The sequence below is a fragment of the Heloderma suspectum genome, chromosome 17, assembly GCF_057233095.1.
Source record: "Heloderma suspectum isolate Gila_16-S chromosome 17, 16-S_ref, whole genome shotgun sequence".
NCBI classification, from domain to species: Eukaryota; Metazoa; Chordata; class Lepidosauria; order Squamata; family Helodermatidae; genus Heloderma; species Heloderma suspectum.
The window spans coordinates 9,084,258-9,104,496 of NC_139474.1; the positions used below are offsets into that span (position 1 = coordinate 9,084,258).

Consider the following 20,239-nt stretch of genomic DNA (forward strand, 5'->3'; position numbering starts at 1 on the left):
CCTCTGCACTTGACTCAATTCCCCCCACCCCTTCCCCCTTCTGCAATGCTCCGAATCCATCAGAGCTTTGTTCTTCTGCTCAACACTGACTGATCATAGGAATCGCCCTTTGGTTACCTCCTTCTCCTCATACAACTATCCTTTGGGACAATCATTCAAGATTATTCTCTTCGTAGGAATAATTCGACACGTGGCTCTTACCTTTTTAGCAAAAAAAATCACAAAACCCACACACACAAAAACTGACGTGGAGACGAGCTGGGCCAACGTCTTCCAACCAGCAAGATGTTCCTTCCGAGGTGGGGGTTCCGGAATCCTAAATGATTCTCAGGTTCACATAGGATGTGAATGATTTTGAGATGTTAAGGAAGGAGAGAGAAGCAGGGTTTTGGTTCAAGCCTTTTAAATCAACTCAAAGACAACAAGCTAGGCTGTTATCAATAGCTCATCATCAAGATGGGACGGGGGTTTGTTTCGTTTACTTCTCTATACACTATTTTTGCCTCTTTTCCCATGGGATACGTTTAGATGTCCCAACTGTAGATCTATGGATCTTTACAGGTGCCAGATCTGTGGATGTGCCCTCAAGGCAGCACTCATATAAAGTCCCACCACCGAGGCTCCAGTGCAAGTCTCCACAACTTGTGACCCACCAAGCCAAAAGGCAACCCCACCATCCATGTACCATGGCCTGCCAGGTGTTTGATACCCCTCCTGTTTTTGCATTCCCAGGCAAGGAGCAAAAGCAGGTGGTTTGTTGAGCCCCTGGTGGGTGGCCGCCACCTGTGGCTGGTGGGCTGCATTCATCTTGGTTGTACAGGCCAATCTGGGTGTATCTCAATGGCTCCATGTGTGGTCTGGTTTTCCTCCAGGGCAAATCCGAGGGACTCAACGTTGCAGATGCAGCAGGAAAATAACGATTATCCCAGCTCAGTCAGGAGGCTTAAAAGCAAACTACATTCAAACATGCGTCCGCCATGTGAGGAAAAGCTTTCCAGTGACTGGGCAGCTATGGAGATGAAAAAGCTCGCAAGGGTCACGCTGGAACTGGCAGACGTTGAGAGCAGACAAGGAATGGATCCATCTCCACATGCACATGGACTGTTGCTGCTTGTCACAGCCAGGACAGTACGGCAATGTGTAGGTTGGCTTGATCTAGCGTGTTGGATCTTGTACACCACTGCTGGAATGACCTCCAGGAAACGTGCTGTGGAGTGGCAATGCACACCACATCGCACCCGCGTGAGACTCCTGGATTTGACCCCTCACATGGCCAGTGGCACTGAGGAACCCTGGGAGGGCCATGTTTGAGACTGGATGGCAGTCCAACGGACCAGTGATCTGAGTCTGTATGAGAGAGCTCAACATTTCCATAGGGTGTCACCCTTGCACATGTTTGTTGCTACTAAGCTCTAAAGATGTCGATACTATAGATTAAAGAGGTCCCCAAGCTTTTGGGGATGGATGGCTGAAGCAGAGTAGAGTAGAAAATGACAATGAAAGGGTCTTCAAAGCTCAGAAGGAACAAACATTCACACAACGGATGGAGAATAAGTCTATCAAGAGCTGCTAGCTATTTGGAACCTCCATGTGCAATGGCAGTGTATCTGCGAGGATCAGAGGCTAGGAACAAATGGGACGGGCTGTTATCTTCATGCTTCTAGCATCTAGCTGGCCACCATTACAAACACCATGTCAGTCCTTGCTCTAATCCAGCAAGGCAGTTCTTATGTTCTCAAATTTCTAAACAAAAGTTCAGGAAAGAGAGTCCCATTGTTCTGTTCCCCAACAACCCCTTTTTTTCTCCTTCTAGGAGCCCTCTCTGTTCTTACTGTTCTTACTCTGCTCTTATTTCCCTTCCTGTCATTAATATTAAAACTATTTCTTAAAAACCCAGCAAGGGATGCCCTTCCCCGCAAATATTAAGAATGATCAGGCTGGGCATAATGAAATGCAGTTCTCTGTCTCCGAATAGAAGGAACTAGGAATGCTTCCTGCTTAAATTCACTGTTGGAAAGATAAGCCCATAACATTCTAGGCCAGGCTTGAACAGCTCTGCACCACAAGCAGTCCTGAAGCCGCGTATTGTGGTCTGCCAGTTTCTTGAAACCTTCCCCCCACATTTGTGGAGTCCAAAGCAAGCAGCAAAAACAGATGTACAGAGCTACTGTCTGTGGCTGGTAGGCTGCGTCTGTCTTGCTCAGTCACATGTTGTTCAGGGCTACTCTAAGCAGGCTTGGGATATATTGGCAGCATCTCCCCAAACAGGACTCCCCAAACCCCTCCCCAAACAGGACTCCAATCATCTCCACCCGAAGGAGCTAATTAGAAGTCACTTAGAAGTCACTCAGTCATTCAACATACAGTCTCTTTCTCGCTCGCACGCTCTTTTTTGCACGCCTTCTGATATCTTTACGAATCCACAACACTTCAACCCCTTAATTTCCGCAAATGGCAATAAATGGGATTAGCTGGCTAACTGCAGAGCAAGGCAATAAACGCGCCATTAGAAGCATCTTTCCGAGGAGTTCTCTCTTTGCCAACGGGGCTCTCTGACAGGACTGCATTCCTTAATAGCGACAATAACAACCATTCAGAAAAATGCATTTTAAGCGGCTTGTGACAGAACAAAGTGACGGGGAAGGTGGAGGGAAGCGAATAGACAAAAAAGGAACAAAACTTAAAAGCCTGGCCAATCACCACAAAAATGGCAGAACAAGCATTTGGTGCCCATCAACTCTCCAACAAGCAGCATGTCCCTCTCTAGATTACAATTTGTATCCCACAATGCCACTGACTGCCTTCTTTCATACAAGGAGGCAAGTCCCAACACAAGTCCCTTATTGACATTTCCCATATCAGATTGAATTAGTTTCCCCTCTGCATTGTCAATGCTACACATACAAGAGTTTCACCACAGATGTGCAGGGACAGAGAGTCGGCAGCTTTTAACACTGGACAGCCAGGCGGTGCAGGCTTCTAGCGTTAGTCTGTTTCTAAGCTGTCATGTCACAGGTTATTTGGAAGACTGACAGAAGACACCCGTCAAGACTACAGCATGCTAGGAACAATATGTCCAAGAAAGCCTGTGGTTTGTTGTTTGTTTTTTAGTTTATGCCTAGCTGAGTAAAGGGCACTCAAGTGCTCATAAAGCACTTCTAAAAGAATATAGGCATGCCTTTCTTCCGTTGCGGGTCCCAGCCCTCTATGTATGTTGTACAAGTTGCATCTGACTTAGTGGAACACAACTCTCCAGACATGGACTGAGGCCTGGCAGGTGTTCAACAACCTCCCTGTTTTTGCAGTCCATGTTCGGCTGTCAAAAAAGAGGAAAGAGATTGAATCCAGCCCCTTGCTGGCCACAACACATGGCTGGTGAGCTGTGTTCATGGCTATCAAGTTGCACAGGACCTCTCATTGAGTGATCACACTGCAGTTGTAGGGAATGCATACAGGCTGCACCTTGGGGTGCTTCCAGATGGATACTTAGCACTACCAATCAAGAGGCATTGTGCAGCTATGCCATCTTTTCCTCCTCAACGGGTTTTTTGTGGAGAGAGAGAAAAAAGAAGAGATGGGAAAAGAGGGGAGGGTTACAAATGGAAGATGCCGACAACGGCTAAACCCCTGTAAAATTCTGTGAACGAGGCAGGGTGACGATGTGATAAAGGCCTCATCTGGAAGCATCCATGGAGAAAACAGCTTGGTGCAGCAGGACAGGAGATCACACAAGTGCAATGCCTCCTTCTGTCCACTTGTTCTGGGACAACATTCAAAGCCCACTTGCTACAACAGGCCGGGCAGGACAGCAAGTGGAAGGGCAGGGCAGCCTCGCTGCATTGTTAAATGTTCCCGGACAAAAGTCAGCTACTCTGGGTTGTAATCTGCCAACTGAGTCGCAATCAGCTGCCTTGAAAATGTTTTAAATAAGGGGGATAATGGGGGGGTCATGGAAGAAAAGTATAATGGTAGCCTTTTTAAAGGGCAACACAACTTGCCATGTGATAATTTAGCTATGCGCTTTACTAAGGTAGGCATGTACTTAAAAAATACAGTCCACCCTGGGGTATAGTTTGTTCTTAGCATTTGCTGTCTTGGAAAGTGTCTTCTGTCTTTTTTTTTTTGGAAGAAAAAGTAAAAGCTGGAGCACCCACGAGTAAATCTACTTGGCAAGGGTCAGCCAGGCTTGGATTTCCAAGCAACGGAGCAGACATTCTGTCTCCCAGTAGTCTCATTTCTCCTGTGTGGAATTCCTCACAAGTCAGTTGTGCCAAGATCAGCACAGGGAACCAAGAGGAACGGTACCAGACTGAAGGGCAAACTGGAACCCCCCCCCCCCCGTCCCCCGGAAGGAGAAACAAAGCGGAATGCAAGAAGGAACGAGGAAACCGTTGATTTCTGGGAAATAGCCAAATGGCTGACAGCTTAGGCAGGGCTTAACAAGTCAAGTGGCTGGGCAGTCAAGACTGTAGGTGAGAGAAGCCATCTTTCTGGAATGTATTCAGGGCCTCTGGTCTCCCTGAAGAAGCATGCATCCATGGCTCTGCATAAAACACACCTTTCTCTAACTATTCATCCCCGACTTTTGGTTCTCAGTATGCAAATTTATACAGCTCATTAGCAGAGCACAGAAATAACTAGTGGGGCGGGGGGGGTGAGGTGGTGGGGGGACAAGTTTCCATGGAAGTCATTTTGGAAATGAGCAGTGCGGGTGGCTGGTTTGTTTCCTTCCTATTAAACACCATCAACAAGGAAAACGCAAACAAGAAGGAAAAAAACGCATGAGAGAGAGACAACGCTCCAGGCCAGCTAATATTTATACACTAAACATCACTTTACACAATCCAGGCCTCGGACCCGATGCGTCAGTCTCGCCTCCTGTGAAGTGTAATTTTATTAAGTGTTTAACTCTATATACAGTACTTCACAAACAGAGCTAATGTGAGCAGGCTCTTGGGGAGGATGCGTTTAGCACAATGCAAAAAAAAAAAATGCACATAAAAACCTGCCTCTCCCTGCTGCTCATTAATTCAGGTGATCCGAGGGTTGTTTGCTGTGCGCCGTCGCGGCACACACGCATGCAGAGTTTGCGGTAACAAGCAATTTGCAGCTCAGCTTGCAAAGTTCTTATTTAGGAGAGCGCGCTTTTTCAACAACGAAAAAGGTATGGAGAAGGAGGAAGAGCGAGAGAGGGCAGAGGGGGAAACCGGGGATAAGCCTTTTAAGTCTGGCTTTCTCCCCACTTCTTTAAAGTCTGGCAACAGAGCTCAGCTGCTGGAGACAGAAGGGTGGGTGATCTTCTGTTGTCCTACTGTGCTTCTCGCCAACTTTGAGGCTCGAACCAGGATCCTCGCTAGTAAAGACTTAGGCCCTGTCAGGTGTTTGAAACTACCATTCCCATCGTCCCTGACCACTGGCCAAGCTGGCTGGGACTGATAGGAGTTGTAGTCCAAAGCACCTGGAGAGACTTGGGTTGGGAAAGGCTGGTTTAGCACAAACAACTACAGGGGGATGTCTGTGCTCCAACCTCCGAGACCTCTTCAGGCATAGAAGGGAACAGAAGTATGCAATTCCAGGCCATGTGACTGGCAGGCCACGCAAACTGCCTGGATTGGCCAGGCCTGCTATAAATACTAGAAGCCTGCATGCTACTGCACAGACCCTGGTTCAAGCACCATCCCATGTTCCAGCAATGGACAGCAGGGTCCCCCAGTGGGAAACTGTCCCTTCCCATTCCAGGTCTGAATCCAGAGACAGCTCTCCATGGCTCCAGCGTGATCCTGACAGTGCCTTCCTCCACCATGTGAATTGCTGAAGCCTCCTTTTATTTATATAAGCGTTCACTGCCACAGCCAGCTTCCCTCCCTGTTCAGCCCTTTGTGGTACGTTCACACTGGAGGTGCTTCTTGTTGCATTCCTTTTCATCTCAGTTTGACTGGGGGTGGGGGGTGTCCTTTTGAGGTGGAGACAGCGGAAAGAAATGTCAAAAGCAGCACAGCCAAGGCTTCTGGCTTTCGTGTTTGTACACACTCACAATACCAACATTCCCTCTCCCTTCCAAGATACAAACAAGAGGAGTCATGGTAATGCGCCATGTTCAGTTACCAATGTGTAACTGTTGCTGTTCGAACTGGAATGGTCGATTATCCCAAACCTTATGTCTGATTCTAGCTCATTTACTTTCTGTCAGGGGGTGGGGGAATAACCGAGGGCTAGATTTGTGCAAACTCTTGCACGAGCTAGAGGCTGAATGAAAATCAGAGCACCCATCCGGGCACAGATATCTGCCAGCACTGCATTACTGGCCAACATGCATGCACCCACCCATTACTATAATGCACATTTATTTGTGCAACTGCTTTGTCAGGGGGAGGGGGGAACAAAGAGAGAGAAAACGTGTGCTTAAGTTGCTCAGAAATGCAAAGATAAATTGGAGATACTTTCCAGGGAGGAAAAGTAGAGAACTCCATGGAAATCGAGAGGAAGGTTTTTGCGCATCCTTAGTTAAAACCCAAACATTCCATCCTCCAAGCACGATCTTGAGTCAAGATCTTAGAAGCTGGGGCCAAAACACAAAGTATCTGCAAAAGTCAGTCTGGTCAATGATCCCTTGGTGCACCTTCCAATTCATCCTCCTCCCTAAAAGGCAGCGTTACATGCTCAGCTATCTGTTCTGTCCATCCCATGCTCGGCTATTTGTTCTGTCCATCCCATCTGACTTGACAGCTGCCTTGGGCTCTCTGCTTGCTTGGCGAAAGAGCACTTAACTCTTCTGTGAGCAAGCCATGCTTGCTCTTAATTTTTCACTTCATCCCACTGCTTCCCTATCCCAGAGACATCTTAAAACCACCGGATCTAGAGGATCTTTTTCTACTGGTTTCCCCCTTCCTCCAAACCACTTTCCCATTTGCTGTCTACTTCTACCCTAGTCTTCAATATTTATGACCCAAAACCTACTTGTAAATCCCAAAGTGTATCATGGGATCCACCTTTTCCTTCTTTCGCCACATTTTTCTCTTTCTTCTCTTAAAAATAATGCTCCATCTTAGACTGGGAAACAACCCTAGTAGTTCCAGTAGTACAGTCTATATTAGTATGATCCATCTTAGACTAGGATATGATCTAGTTGTGGGTCCGAGAGTCACCAGTTAAAAACCAATAGTCTAGACTACCATAAACTCATCTCTTTGTTGGCTTTCCTTGGGGGAGGGGGGTCATATCTCCACTCTTCAGCCATCATAGAAGTGTCTCCATGAAATTGATATTCCAATCCTGCTGCAATGATCTCTTAAGTCTGGCACATGGTGTGCAATAAGCTCAGTAAAGGGCCTTGAGACATTGGTTGCTTTTTTAAAAAGGAGCCTCCATTGCATTTTGCTTCCTTAGCACAGTAATCTTGGCAAGCTCCAAACAAACATCATTACCCTTCTGCTATGGAGAAGCTGCTTTGCTGCAGAGGGTTAGCCTTGCTGCTGTTTGCAACTATTTTTTTTTAAAAATGGGTCTAGGGGAGCACCCAAATGCTGGCCTACCCAACCAGGGGAATGCACAACCACTGAGGTCATTTTAGAAAGGAAAGGTTGTATAGAGGGCTAGCAACGTGCTTTTTCTAAAAGAAAAGCTGAGACATGTAGGAAGCCTCGCCAGGTAACAGGTTTTGTATCAGATCCGCCATATGAAATCCTACATGCATGTAACCACAGGATTCTCAAGTCCTGACTATAATGGCAACACAAGAAGTAGAACATCAGGCTCCCTAAGCCTTGATCAGGCATACAGAATTGCTGCTTCTCGTCCATCCCGTGGCTTCAGATAATGCTGTCTGCAGGATTTCCCACTTTGCAAGAGATAATTTGTATATTGGAAGTGAATACTGAGGAGTGTTTGGCGTAATCTTTTGAGTGCTTCCATCATGCAGGCATGTCTCTGGATTAATCCAGTTAACAACAGCCATGAAAGAGGGGAGAGATCCCCCAACAGTGAACGCCATCCCTGCCACTGTGCGAACCCGTTGCAAAATTGGCATGTCAAGACATTGCCAGGAGAGGGTAGTATGGTGTGAGAATAGAAGGTCTTCAGGCAACCCTGCCACGCATCAGCTCAGGTCACGGTTCCCTCCATCCCAGCATTGTCTGCTCCAGAGACCTAGGCAGAGGCCTTTCCCAACCTTGCAACTAAGATCTTTTGACTGGAGATGTCAGGGGTTGAACCCAGGACCTTACTGGCCATCAAGCATGTTCTCTGTCCATTGAGTGATGGCCCCAAACAAAACATGAAGCCAAAAGGTTTGTCCTTGTGGGTTTTGTACAGGAGCTGGAACATGTCGCTTTGGAAAGAAGGAGAGGGCTGAAATGTACCAAGATGACAAAAGGACTCCTCTGTTCTTTTATAGGTAATGGTGAGAAAGTGCTCATAACACAATTGCCTCATATGGCAATAGGGTGTAGGGGCTAGTGATGTGATGCATTGTAGATATTTTATTTTCCTGGATCAAAGAGGCCTAGCAATTTAGTTCCTCAGCCCTGTCTTTGCTTTAAATTCAGAACTGATATATTGGTACATGCTATGCTACCCCCAACCCTCTAGGGGTCACCCTTAAAGGCCAGATGACATTGGGATAGATCAGGACCTGGCCACCTAATGCCCTCTCTTGCCACCACTGGCAATCAGTTGCCTACTCTGGCCATTTTGTCAGGTTGGGAGAAGAAAGCAAGGTGAATGTCAGGACACTGGAGTTGCTGAGCAACCACTGGATATGTTCCCTAGCTGTCTTGAAAGAGGAAGAGGGCCCAACCCAGCTTTGTCCAAGGCACATGCATGGGCCAGCCTTAATCACTGCCACATCCTGTGCCATCTCGAATATGTGTTTTCTCGGTGTTGACACCAGTTCCCTGCTTTGTCAAGGGGAGGGGAAGTCGTTAAGGAGAGGAAACACAAGGGAGAGGTCAGGAGGTTGAACCGACAGGGGATCTGGAAGTTGATAGCCAGCTGGGTCTGAAGAGCCCCCAAACCTGTCTGTTTTAGAGGAGAGGCAGGTTCCACCATTCTGCAGGCCAAAAGCCAACGCTGAGACTTGGGAGGGAGGGAGGCTGAGGAAAACCCTTCTCACATGGTAGACCTGGCTCCCTGGCAACAGATGACTGCTGATCTGACACAGAAGAGGGTAAATAAGCGATGGGCTCCCAGTCTAATAGGAAAGCCAGTCTGGGAGCCAACGGAAGCGTAGGAGAACCTGGTACAACAAAGAAAGTCAGGAAAGTTCAGTGCTTGCCCCACTGCCTGCCTGCCCGCCCCTCCGCACTGGCTGGCTGGTTAAGATCTAGGCTGAAAGACTTGTGTTTTAGGCTCATAACGGGGCTAGGCTCTAGCTATACGGGCATCGCAAGCCAGTGTAGAAAGTTGACACATGAACAGGAGACTAACAGGGCTAGTTGTGAAACCCAAGTCTTCAAGATAGTTCTTTCTTCTCTTTTCTTAATGGCTGGGTTCCAAGACAACAACTCCCTCCCACCATCTTTCTGGGGGGGGGGAGGCATCTGAGCTCTCTAACAACAAGCCAAACACAACAACCTCCAACAAACAGGGAAGGAAACAAGCTGCCTCCCAACGTTCCTGTCGCCCACATCTATAGAATGGCGAAAACGTCCGTCGCCAATGATTACAGTGGGATTAAATCATTGATCAGTGCCAGGGGAAGGCCAAGGGAGAAGAAGAGATACAATCAGTGGCCACGATCCTATAATGAGTGCGGGGCGGCGGCGTAGGGGATAGAGAGAAACTCGCCACACTGCATTTACTTAGCTGTTAAGGAAATGCTTTACAAAAACTGACAAGGATCAAGCTCGTCTGTATCTGTTGAAAGACAATTTCGAACAAACCAAACTTTGTTCTTTGCACCGCAATCTTCTTTTCCTCCAGCCACCTCTGCACCAGCTCTCTGCTTCTACGTGCAGATGAAAGACCAGAATCCCCACCCTGGGCTCTCTCCACCAAAATAAGGGTGTTTTCTGTTCTCCCTTTTTTTGTCTCCAGAGAAACCAAAGTGCTCTCTTTTGCGTGCCCTTTGGCCTCCTTCTCGTTTTAGGTGCCTTGAAAATTTTCAAACGTTTCGAAATGAATGTGTCGCAAGTTCCCTTAGTCCTTTTTTTTCTTCTGTTTTTCATAGAAAAAACAAAAACATAAAAAGTACAAGTTTGAAAAAATGATAATTATTAAAAACAAAACAAAAAAATCTTTCCTTGCCCTTTCTTGGAATAAAATAGAAAAGATTTAACTTTGACAGCAGTCTTGGTAGTGTCACTTGGTGGTGGTGGTGAGAGTGATGATGGGGACACATGAAATACACTAGACAGAAATTCACCTGGTCTACATCAGGGGTGGGGAAACTGTGGCCCTCCCAGTGTTGCTGGACTATATCTGCCATCCCTGACCATTGGCCATACTGGCTTGGGTTGCTGCAGGTTAGACTGCAACAACTTCTGGGGGCCCAACATTATTAAGGGGAGATGTGGGAGGGGTGAGATTTTTGGGGATGGGACAAGGAAAGAAGTTACATAGTTATTCAGAGCAAAGTGTCAGCCGGTTATATCAAAAACAAATGACTGCAATAATAATAATAACAACAACAATAACGAAACATCTGGCAGGGTTTGCTTGCACAATCAAGATTCAGAAATGTTCTGCCCAGGCTTGTTAACCCTGAGATGAAAATGAGGGTTTCAACCTGATTAAAGGGGTTTTTGAAGTGATTAATAGTATGAGTTTTAGTCTACTAAAATTTGCATGTGGGGAAAAGCAATATTTCTGAAACAGGAAGCCTATTTTCCTCGGTTTTAGATAATGCACACACATGTTGTAGCAGGCATCTTCTGAGAAGAGGCATTCCTCATGTGAGAAAGAAGGGAGAATGCCTCCTCAGGGTAGGACTTGCCAACAAGCGACTGTATTAAAAATACAGGTTGTTCGTTTTGTTTTTTAACCAAATCTGCTGTTCAGTTAATCGAGGCCACCTTTTTAGTCACTTAAAAGCTTTTAACTGATTAATGATTGGTGAAACATTGTATCCCTAATTAAAACCCACATCTAAAATCAGGATTATGACTCCGGAACCATCCCTTGCTATCTATCTTGGATGTTTCTCTACAGCAGGGCTGGGGAACCTATGGCCCTCCACATGCTGTTGGACTCCAACTCCCAGCAGCCCAAGCAAGCATCACCATTGGTCCTCAAACCAAGGCCCTCATCACAAGAGATGAGACTTGAACCAAGGAACTCAGTTGCTTAGCCCAGCTCTCGTGCCATATAGACTTCACCATTTTCTCCTGGTGAAAAGAGAGTAAGCAAGGGCTGCTCTCCCACACCCACAACACTCTCCTGCACACCCCTAGGCTACCTTAGCCTGCCTGCCTCTCGGCCTATCATACTCCCCGGGGGAAATTATTTTCTGTCACTTGTAATAGTGGTTTCTGCTAAATTTAACATAAAACCAGAGCTCATTACTTCCGCATTAGACAGGCTCCGGCGTCTGCCCGCAGGTTAATGGATTTCTCCTGGGGACAGAGGTGCCATTTTTCAGCCTGCGGATACAACAGAGTGGTAGGGGGGGGGGGTGTTGCGGATTGTAAAGGCAGGCTTGGGGTTCAGAGGCTGGTGGGGTCTCCAGGTTTCTGTCTGCAAGGCCAGAAAATCTAGTTAGGGTTAAGAAACAAACTCATTCAAACAGGCGTGCGCAAAAGGGATCATCAAAGCTCCTCTGTAGCCACCGAACATCCAAGCCTAGGGGGGAAAAAAATTAATGCCCTGAGCATCCAGGCATGCGCAGCGAGAGCAGGCCTTTGCTCACATTCATCAACCTGGCCGTCGTCCTCCCGCTAGGGAAGATGTACAGATTCACGCAGGGAACAAGAGAAATTGCAATTGATCAATGTCACTAGAACCAAGGATCGCAAATATCTCGGGGAGACTCCTTCCCCCTTCCTTCAAAAAGGCTTGTGAAGGAAAAAACAGAAGCTGCATGGCCACGGGGGCAGTGTGCATGAGGAGAAAGGATGGAGACTAACCCAGATATTAGAATTCCAGTGCCTTTAAGGTGCCCTTGCCCAGCTCCTATTCATATCAATGAGGCTTGTGGAGGAAAAATCTCCCAGTGGATTGTTTTCCATGCTAATTGGGGGGGGGGGGGACAGGGAACCCCTTGGGATTCCCTCACCTCAGTCACCCAAATGTCTAGCTGTACCTAACAGGACAAGACTTCACTGCATAAGAACATCATCATGTCTACAGCGGAACCCTCAGAGCCTAGGCACATGTCCCTGGAATGATCACATAGGCTTGCCCCGGTTCACCCCCTACCTCCCCTTTACCTGTTGTTTCCTTTGTGTGAATTTTAGAGTGTAAGCTCCTCGGGGCAGGGACCTGGCCTCAAGTACTCCGTCAAGCACCATGAATGCAGACGGTATTCTATTAAGTGACAACAACATCTGGAACCTCCACATTCAGAGGCAATATACCTCTGCACACTGGATGTCAGGGGCAACCAAGAAGAGTAGGACCACCACTTCCATGCCTGACTCATGGCATCCCGGAAGGCTTCTGGCTGGCCACATCTGGAATCGACAAGCTAGGCTAAGTGGATCTTCTTACCTGCCCTTCTTACGTCCAACACTTGTGCGCTCATTAAACAAGCTTGCAAACAGGCTTTCCACACAACGTAGTTAACCTGTCCCCTCCGTTGTTTAATGTAGGAGGCTGCCTTAGGCCAGGTCAGAATATCTGCCCATCCAGCCCAGCATCATCTGCTCAGACTGGCAGTGACTCTCCAGGGTTCCAGGCAGAGAGAGCTTCCCCCCGCCCCAACACGTGTAACCTCATCCTTTTCTTTAAATGAGGGATTGAACCTGGGGTGTTCTGCCTGCAAGTACGTGTTCCGCCACTCAGGCTGCACTTCCTCCTGTGCTTGGGGACAGGATACTGGGCCATGAGCAATGGGCTGAATAATCTGGGTTTGGGCATATATATTTGGGGGAGATCTAAAAAGGCCCTTGAGCTCTTCATTCTTCTTCCCTCTCTGTTCCACCTGCTCTATTGGCTGCCTGTCTATTACAGCCTCCCCCAACCAGCACTCTCCAGATGTATTGACTACAACTACCATCCTCCACAGACACCATGGCTACATCTGGAGGACAGCAGGTTGGGGGGAGGTCGATTCTTTAGATGAATTTTCCTAAATGTTGTTGGCCCCAAAGATGGATATGAAAGCTCTTTTGCAAAAGCTCAGTCAGGGCCAAATGGAGCATAACTATCCTACCCTGTGACTTCTACACAATCTAGCTATTGACAACGGCCAAGATGGCAGGTGAGTTTTCCTTCCAGCAGCAAACCCCTGCCCCTGACACACACATTATGGCCAGGTCCCATTCAGAGTCCTTTTAAATGCTCAGCCAATAATACCTCATTATTCTCCTCCCCACCACCTCAACCCCTTTCTTCTTCTGTACTCTGATTTTCCTTGCTTGTGGGTAAACTCTTACCCATTTGCTTTTTTATAAAACCTTGCCTTTATTGAGAAACATCACTAAACCCATATTTATTGACCTACATCAGCCCTTCGCGGATTGAAGGAAGAGGCTGGGAACATTTCATGAAATGCCATTTTTAAAAACTCTATTTAAACGGGGGCAGGGGGAGAGAATGGATCTCGGAAAGATAATCAGTTATGTATAAAAAGGAGATATATAGCATGTTCGCTCTGTCTTATTTGAATTGTAAAATCTGGGTTCCTTAGTTCAGTACAGAGACTCGATTTAACACGTGCACGCGCACACACACAGAGAGCAGGAGCATATACAGTCCTGTTAATAACCCTGGAAAATCAAAGGTCACCTCTCAAGGTCTAAGAGAAGATGGACTCATCCCACACTGTGGCACAGCCAAAAAAAGCTCTAGGGCAGCCTACACCACTGGGGTGGATGGCAAGCGTCTTCTTAAAAGACTAATGCACAGGCTGCTCAGGGAGCGGGAAAGGTCAAGTGTTAACCAGTGGAAGTGCCGGAAAGATACTTTCCAGTAGGAGGTGTACTGGCTGCACTGCACACAGAGACACAGATGCTGGTCGATCAGCCGGCCAGCTTAAAGTCAGAGCACTGAAGTTCAAGTCAGCTGTGTCCCAGCTACGATGGAGCTGAAGTCGGGTTAATGTGCCCTGAACTGCTTGTCCTCCTGAGTTTTACCATTCTGGTTTGCTCCCAATTGGTAAGTTTCAAAGCTATTTTTTCAAACAGCTGTGCATCCATGTTAACTTGCCCGTGCCTGCTGTGCAGAGAATGATCAGAAGAATGATGCCTGCACTATAAATGTCAGCTGGACTGACAAAGCAACCCCAGGGAACACTGAGAAGCGTAGTTCTGGGACTGGGGAGGCCCAGGTTCAAATCCCCACTCAGCCAGGAAGCTTGCTGGGTGACTTTGAGCTAGTCAGTACCTCTCAGACTAACCTACCTCACAGGGATGTTGAGAAGATAAAAGACAGAGCAGGCAGGAGAATGCTGTATCTTGAGCTCTGTGGGGGAAGGCTGGAATATAAATGTAGTAAATAAACTAAAAAGTGCTTAACACATAAAACAAAGATTTTATTCTTTCTTCCTGACTCTGAAGTTAAAACCCTGACGTCAGCCCTCCAAGAAACTGGCAACTTTACTTGCATAGCCCCTCAAAACGGGCCCAACATCGTCCAAGGGCAGATGTGTGTGGCCCTAGGAAAGCCAGCTTCATTCATCTCTTTAGGTTGTAAAGAATTACTGCTATACAACATGACCCTAAGCTGTGCTCTAGAGTTATAAGTGGTCCCCACACAGGTGGTTCATGCCGCAGCCATAATAACATTTCTAAACCAGATGCCTCCTGTCTCCTCCTTCCATTTTTAACCTGCCTTATTTCTACCGCCATGGTATGAAATATTACGCATACATGCAACCCACAGCTAGTTCCAGCAGTGTACGAGCCATATGCTGAGCATATGGCTGAGTATTCAGTGTGGACTGAGGGTGGGATGGTGGTACACAGTTTGGCTATCGCTGCTGCAACCTCTAAAACGGTGACACATTTTAAAATAGCAACAGCAACAGAAGTTCAGAGTAGGGCAGGGGGGTGTTTTTGTTCTAAAACCACAAGGGCTAGAACAGGGGTAGACAACCAATGCACTCCCAAACAACTTCTTGGCACACCCACCAAGGTGCCCAACCCCTCCCACTTATTTTCAAAAATTAACTAATTTTCTTACTGGCAGGTGGAACTGCTGTGAAATAGGTTTCTGTTGATGCTGAGAACTGTGGGTTCAAAGGAGTTGCTTAGTGTGTTGGGGCTCAGAGCCCACCTGTGCCTTGGACTCAGTCTTTTGGGCAGGTGACTTGTCCTTAGCCACAAGTCTCATGGCAGCTATTTTGTGGTGGCGCCCAGGACAGTTTCTGAAATTGTCACATGCACCCAAGACTCAAAATGTTTGCCTGCTCCTGGGATAGATCCTCAACTTATTTATTTAACAATATTTATGGATCTCTTATATTAAAGAGATTTCTAAGTGATGTACAAAAAAAAAACTAGCTTTCACAGAGAGGACAAGATTGTCTTTCTGGGAATGCCTGTTGGAAAAACTGTATTTTCTGCAGGCGCCGAAAACACAGAAAGGGTGGTGTCTGCCTCATCTGTAGTGGTAGGGAGTTCCAGAGAGTGGGCACTACGACACTAAGGCCGTATTCTGAGCCATGATGAACCAGGCCTCCAAAATCTGGATACCACCAGGAAGGTATTTTCTCATGGAATCTGACATTTCCACTATTTCTAATCAAGAGAGTGTCATCTTAGAACAGAAGGAGGGAGACTTTGTAATTTGACACATGAGCACTGAGCTGGTGTAAGCACATGTTTATTAAGTTAGTGTAGCAGAAAGGCTAAGAAACCCAGGCTGGATCAGACAATCGTTTTAACGAGAAGTGGGAGCATTTTGATGAGAGGTTTCCCTTTCATGGTTTACACACATTATTTCCTTTGTCCAAGGGTTGTCTCTGGCTGTCAACAGGTTTCGTGGGCTTTGGGGGAGACTATCCCAAATGTACAAATAGGAATCACAAGCGGTGATCTCGCCTTCAAATCCACAGCCAGGACTGGGGTTGGCATCACTGCGCAGATGTCTGCCAGAGGGCCCTGCCAATTCACCAAAAGCACTCTGATCCTACTGCTACTTCTCTTTCTGGTCTCTGCCTGGTCACTTGCCCTCTCTAAGAGAGCAAGCAGTGATAGGAGCAAGGAAAAGGAGAAGCAGCAGCAGCTTCTATCTGCTTTGCCCTCTCCCTCTGGGTGGTGGTATGGATTGGGCCCAGAAGGAGAGCGCAAGTGAATCAGTAGCAGCAACAGAGATGAGGAAGAAATGGGGCTCCTTAGGGAGCTCCAGCCATTTAGACCAAGGGCTCCCAAAACCTAGACTGTTCAAACCCACTCTCCGAGAAGACCACTGCCTGTGAAGTTGTCTTATCCTGATCGCAAGGCATGACAGACGCCAGACGTGGCCAGCTAGCAGGCAAAGCCTGGCTGGAGATGCAGGACCTTGGACAGCTCCACGCAGGCCATTTGCTCCAACCAGGGCTGGGAGTCGAGGGAAGCCTTTTTTCTTTCTTGGCCCATGTTCCTCCGCCCCTTTCCTGAAGAGTGGAGAACCTTAGAGGGGCCATTCCTTGGGCTGGAGTCTAGCATCCCATCATCACCTCTTCATCCTTGAGAAGAGAAGACTGAGTGGAGATAGGATCGCACTCTTCAAGGACTTGAAAGGTTGTCACAGAGAGGAAGGCCAGCATTTCTTCTCGATCATCCCAGAGCGCAGGACACGGAATCATGGGCTCAAGTGACAGGAAGCCAAATTCCGGCTGAACAGCAGGAAAAAATTCTTGACTGTTAGAGCAATACGACAATGGAACCAATTACCTAGGGAGGTGGTGGGCTCTCCCACCCTGGAGGCATTCAAGACGAGGCTGGACAGCCATCTGCCAGGGATGCTTTGACTTGGATTCCTGCACTGAGCAGGGGGTTGGACTCAATGATCTTGTAGGCCCCTTCCAACCTTCTTTCCTATGATCAGCTCCTGATTTATGCTTTGTCTAAGCCAGCAACGAAGCACTGGGGAGTTTGAAGCCCCTGGAATAGCAGAAGGCAGGATAATCGGGGGGTCCCAGTTAAAGAGGCTCCGACTCTGGCTCGGCGTTGGGGCCCGAATTCAGCATCTCGCACTGCTGGCCCCCCTGCTCCAACCAGCTCCCCCCCCATGTCAAAGTCCTGAACGTTCCTTGGCAACGTGCCGGTCACCGGCCCGAATTGTGAAGCAGGAAGTCCCTGGTTTGAAACATACCTCTCCCGTGAGTGCATCAGGTAGCCTGAGGCAAGCCACTATTGTCCCAGCCTCACCTGCCCTTGTGTCTGTAATATGGGGAATACTACCACCTCTGTGCCTGCCTCTATTCAATAGAGGCAACGCCTGCCACTTGCTTTGGATGTTCTAAAGCCGGGGTGCGGAACTTCCCTTCAGTCGGAGGGCCGTATTCCAGTGGTGGGTGGGGCCAAACCCACCCAAAACTGCCAGCCTGTTTTAGCTGAAAGCTTTTACTGTTGGTAACTGTGCCTTACAAGAGGCATTCCAACTTTTCTGAATGGGGGGAAAACCACACAAAAACTGGGAAACCACCAAGCGACTGGTGGCCAGGGGAAATGTGGTAGGGCCAGGAGAAAGGGTCACGGCCATTGGGGGAACCCTGGAGGGCCAAATTTGGCCTCCAGGGCTAAGGGGTTGCACCCCTGCTCTAAAATATAAAATGCTTCACTTCTGGCTACACGTTTCCCACCTGCCGCCATTACTCTTCAGCTAGCATCAGCACCATATACTACGGCTCAGCAAGGAGCACAGCAATTCAGCGGCCCGATGGACAATCACGTCACCACCAGCTGCAAACAAGGAGCTGCTAAGCGGAGGCTTGGGGAGTGTTAAGCCAGCTGTCAGGCGTGGTTCCGTTTAGCAACACCAAAGCGGGCCTGACGGGGGCTTCTCAGATGCATTTTGTCGCTGCCAGACTGCAGCAGCCTGATGCACAGACAAAGAGACCCTGCTGGTTTTTTGCAAGGAGGTCTTGCATATGGTGCCTGTCTCCAAGGATATCTGGCTTGAGGAAGTGTTGGGTTTAAAATTAAAAAAAAACAAACCTGGCAGTTCCTTCTTTCCTCAAATGTAGGCGCTTGCAGGCTCTCCAGGTATTTCCAAACCAATCCCTAAAATCTTCTCCCGAGGCTTTTGTTGGTGTGGAGGTCTTTATCGCAATTGCTGGAGCAGCAGCAGAGAGGGACAGACCACAAGGTTTTTTTCTCTCCCACAAATCTACCTTGGCACTGAAACTGGGTAAAATGAAAGCCTCAAAAACAGCTCATCAGCGCACAACATGGGGAAGGAAGGTTCCGGCTCCTATTTTTAGAAGTGGGTGTCAGCATCGTGACAGCCACAACATATAGGGGCAAACATCCAGGCGTGGGTCAGAGGATGAGCTAAGGTTGAAGTGCAGGAGATGCAAAGGAAAGAGGACTACGCCCCCCCCCCCCCCACACACACACACACACATGAGGAAATGCTCCTCCAAACGCACAGGGTTTTTAAAAAGCAAAAATGTATTCAGTTCTGTAAAGAATCTGGTTCTTTTTTTAAAGAAAGAAATTTGTTTTGATAACTTCAATTAGCCTGATTTGGCAGACTTGAAATCTTTTCAAGGAGCTATGGGGGGTGACCAAAGAATGCTCTGTGCTTGTGGCACACTCTAGTTGGATTGAAAGGACCAGACATCTGCAGATGAGAAGGAGGTCAGGCTGGAATTGACTAGGGGTGTTTCCAGATGAGGCTTTTATCAGGCAATCACCCTGCCTCATTCACGGAATGTTATGGGGGCTCGAGATGACATCATCTTCCATTTGTAACCCTCCTGCGTTTTCTCACCGCTTGTTCCAGCTTTTTTCTTCTCATTAAAAAAAAATGTTGAGGGGAAGATGGAATAGCTGCACGATGCCTTTCAGTTAGTAGCTGCCCATTGGAAGCATCCTTGGAATGTGTAGAGATGACATGAGAACATTTGCTACTCTAACAGAAATGCTTTTGTTGTTGTTCAGTCATGTCCGACTCTTCGTGACCCCATGGACCATAGCACGCCAGGCCTTCCTGTCCTGCGCTCTCTCCCAGAGTGTGCACAAGTCCATATTCATTGCATCGGTGATGCTATCTAGCCATCTCATCCTCTGCTGTCCCCTTCTCCTTTTGCCTTCCCTAGAAATTCCTTGCCCATTCCACCTGAGCAAAAACTTCCAAATGCATTCCAAAATTTCGCTGCAGATGAAAGTCAAACAGAAATTCTCTTGGGCCTCACCAACTCTACCCACTGATCGAAAAGACTTTCCACTCCATTTCCCACCCCCCAAAACAACGCTCTGGCGCTGCAGAGAGACATGTGACACCCCCACAGCACAGCTTTGACTTGGAACCCTGCATTCGTGCTTTCAATGAGGTAGGAAGGCATGGGATCCCCCTTTTAAAAAAATCATAATCGTCTCGTCTTTCTTCTCCCACCCTAAATTCCACAGATATTTCTGCAGAGTGGGAATCTCGAAATTCACCTCGAAATATTGCTTTGGGTGAAACGTGGCAGCATCTCTAGAACAGACTTCTGTTTCCTCCTGGCTTGGATTCTACAGGGGCTTGTCCAAGGAACACTCAGAATGGCTGGGAAGAACCTGAAGTGCGCCAGTTTGCTCGTAGGCTCAGAGAAATTGACATTCACCAACACTCGCCAATATGCCAACCGAGTCACCCGAGGGCTGTTGCTGAGATGCTTGGCAGCCCTACTGACAGATTTCAACATTCCTCCTGGAGGAAGGGCTGTAGTTCAGTGGTAGAGCACCTCTTTGGCATACAGAAGGCCCCAAGTGTGATCCCTGGTAGGGCTGGAAAAAACCCTGCCTGAAACCCTGGAGAGCCGCTGCTGCCAGTCAGTGTCGACAACACTGGGCTCGATGGACCAATGGACTGACTCAGTATAAGGCAGCTCCCTGTGTTCCTCACAGCGGCCACCCCTCAGAAAGCAGCCACGAAGAGGTTTAACTATCTTCCAAATCCTCCCTGTGAAATATAGCCCAGCGGTGACAATAAAAGGGAGTTGAGACAAGAGCCA

The 20,239-nt window shown here is 47.8% G+C and overlaps 1 protein-coding gene across 1 annotated transcript in view; it reads right to left on the reverse strand.

Annotated features, from left to right (window-relative positions):
- MACROD1 (mono-ADP ribosylhydrolase 1) overlaps positions 1–20,239 on the reverse strand; it is a 350,485-nt gene that overhangs the window by 301,806 nt on the left and 28,440 nt on the right. The gene's annotated exons all lie outside the window — the stretch shown is intronic.